Here is a 3588-nt window from a genome sequence, read left to right as displayed (position 1 = left end):
TGAATTTGATGTTTGTTTATCAAGATTACATGTCAGTATGGATAAGTACTGCAAGTTTTATAAATGTTCTGTTTGATTTATGAGCAAAAATCACTAAGAATTGACAACAGAACAAACTTAGAAACGTTCCATCAGCAATTTTAATGATAATTAATTTCTTTTTTCATTTATATTTACTTAAAATGAAGTTTGGTCTGAAAAATAAGTTGATAGTTCAGTTAGAAAGATTTGATTCAGATTATTTAGAAAAGTTCAGTAAGAAAGATTTGATTCAGATCATTTAGAAATTCTTAATCAGCTGGTTTGTTTGATAACTTCATTGTTGTAGCTTTGAAACAGGTTCTAGATTGGACTCTGCATAACTAGTTTGGAACATTTATAATAGAATATACATATTCCATTAAAGATAACATTTGCAGGTGTCTGAAATAAAAAAAGAATATTATAGTAAAAGAATATTCATTCCTAGTTTATATATTGGTATTTAAATAACCTTTAACGAGCTTGGGTTTTTAAGGAGTTTTGCAATATTTCACAAATTACTTATAGATCTGAACGGTTTTGACTTGTTTACAAATAATTTCTCTTTGTACATTAAGAAAATGCTGTGAATATGATAAAATGTTATCTGCAGTTAATGATTAGCAAAATATAAATGAAGCATACTAAGAATAAAAATCTTTTATTATGTTTAACGTATTAATGAAGAATTAATTAAAGAAGCATCCATAATTTTTCAGAAATTTACCTTTTCATTGATATTTGGATGTTTTTCAAACTCAAATTACAATCAGTTTCAACTTGAATAATGCAATCATAGGCCCATTACAGACATGCCCTACACTGCACTAGATATTCAAAATCAATTATGAAACTTTTAATATTCCTTTCCAATATAATGATATATACATAACACATCAATATGTAATAAGATTTACCAATTTCATCGCTTATTTTGTACAAATTTAGGAACACACTTATTGTGTCGTTTGTTTTATTACATAGGAACTGGAAACAAATCGGTTTATTTAAACAGGTGAAGAAGACAATTATTATGTACAACAACTTTCACCTTATTAAGCATGTTAACTGCTCAATTAGAAAAACACACTTTTAGTAATAGTATTTCAAAGATAGAACACCAAATTTGTGAGAGAGAAAATGAAACTAGAATTGTGACCTGAAAATGAACATGAAAATTAACGTTAAACTGTTCGATGAATAAACGGGAATAATAAGAATTTGAATTGAAAAGTGTTCTTCAAATTTTAAGTCAATATATATATTACGAAATAAATATTGTTTATGGACTGAATATTTTAATATATGAGGACGATCAATACCAGAAGGATAGTAAAAGATGAGCCTTGTATTTTCTTGAGCAATCGATTTTAGGTTGTGAAGTCTAAACTTGAGATGCTGGCACCCATTTGAAAAATATTTCCAGAAATCAAAATGTCCTTCCCTCTGAAAGAACTGTCATATTTTAGCTTCTGATTGGATCATGAAAAATGTATACACTCTTGTTTTAGACCTCTTAATGAATGAAAGATCATATAAAGTAAGCTTTAAACTAAATCTGCGAAATTCGCTAATCCTCTTACTTTAGTTGATGCATATTCTTGACTGGAAACTATTGGGCATTTTTTTTTTTACATTAAACCTACGTTGAAGTGAAAACAATAATGTTGGAATTTTTTGTAAACAAATATTTTCACTTTGTGTTGCCCACTGTGGCTTTGGGAATTCATTCATCAATATCCTTTAAGCCAACCAAAAAGAACTAGTTTGATAGTTTTCCATCAGTTGACATCCGTCGTCTTTCATCGCTTGGTTTCTGTTGTCTGGAAACTTTCAATTTCAAAACAAATCTATACCAACGCCAATGTGAATCACAATTTGCAGGAATGTATGGCATGCCTCCGATCATTCCAGTGAGTCTTGTTGGTAAGTTTCTTGGCTTGCAAAAACTTGTCAAAGTTAAAAGAAATAACAATTGAGATTCTGTATACTGTCGAGGATGGGGGTAGTGTTTAACCTTGCCATTACTAGAAATCGAACATCAGAAGAACAAGGGGGAACCCTGGCAGTGATGAAGCTTTGTCAATTATTTTTGAAATCACAATATATCGAAAAATCTTAAAATTTCAGAATGTTGAGATAAAACATATCCTGTCGCACTTCTTTTAGTGGTTGTTGCCATTAAAAAGTGTTCCCATTTTCTCTCTCCATTTTTATGCCCCACCTACGATAGTAGAGGGGCATTATGTTTTCTGGTCTGTGCGTCTGTTCGTCCGTCTGTCCGTCCGTCTGTCCCGCTTCAGGTTAAAGTTTTTAGTCAAGGTAGTTTTTGATGAAGTTGAAGTCCAATCAACTTCAAACTTAGTACACATGTTCCCGATGATATGATCTTTCTAATTTTAATGCCAAATTAGAGTTTTTATCCCAATGTCACGGTCCCCTGAACATAGAAAATGAAAGTGCGAGTGGGGCATTCGTGTACTGAGGACACATTCTTGTTGATAAGTATTTTAAAAACTATCATAGATGTACGTTACTTGAAATATCAAAGAAAGTACCAGCAAGACATGATCTACAAATTATTGCTCTTGAACGACAATTGTCCACTTTGTATTTTCCCCTCTATTATCTTTCATACTAAACAAGAATGTGTCCATAGTACACGAATGCCCCACTCGCACTATCATTTTCTATGTTCAGTGGACCGTGAAATTGGGGTCAAAACTTTAATTTGGAATTAAAATTAGAAAGATCATATCATAGGGAACATGTGTACTAAGTTTCAAGTTGATGTAACTTTAACTTCATCAAAAACTACCTTGACCAAAAACTTTAACCTGAACTTCGCACCATCATTTTCTATGTTCAGTGGACCATGAAATTGGGGTCAAAACTATAATTTGGCATTAAAATTAGAAAGATCATATCATGGGGAACAAGTGTACTAAGTTTCAAGTTGATTGGACTTCAACTTCTTCAAAAACTACCTTGACCAAAAACTTTAACCTGAAGCGGACGGACGAACGGAGGCACAGACCAGAAAACATACTGCCCCTCTACTATCGTAGGTGGGACATAAAAATAGGTTCAAATTATCAACAACCCAAATTCTACAAATACATCTACATAGTCAAAATTGTTAGTTGATTTTTGCCACTAAATGAAGAAGTTTAAAGTTTTACCCCTTTTTTGACCAATACTTAATTTAAAATAGATACTGTAAACAGTAAAAATTATCAGCAAGATGCAATCAACAAATATGGCAGTTCAAGTTTTATGGGAGTTACTTCTCTGAATAATAAACTTTTAAATTAGATTAAAGTAGACGGAAGGCAAACCGTTTTTTTTTATATCAGCAATGCAATTTTAAAAACGTGATTTGTGTCCTGAATTATAGACTACTCCACAATACTGAAGAGGGCCCGTTGTTGCAGTTGTGTTAGATCCTACTGATAGACACAGGCTCTAAAGCAAATAGTTTAAATTTCTTCAATTTATGATTACTTTGTTGTCTTCTTAATTGTACAGCCTTGGTCGGGCTGGTTAAATTTAAATACTGCTTCTCAT

Source organism: Mytilus edulis, chromosome 9 (genome assembly GCF_963676685.1).
Source record: "Mytilus edulis chromosome 9, xbMytEdul2.2, whole genome shotgun sequence".
Taxonomy (NCBI): domain Eukaryota; kingdom Metazoa; phylum Mollusca; class Bivalvia; order Mytilida; family Mytilidae; genus Mytilus; species Mytilus edulis.
This window is presented reverse-complemented; position numbering follows the sequence as displayed.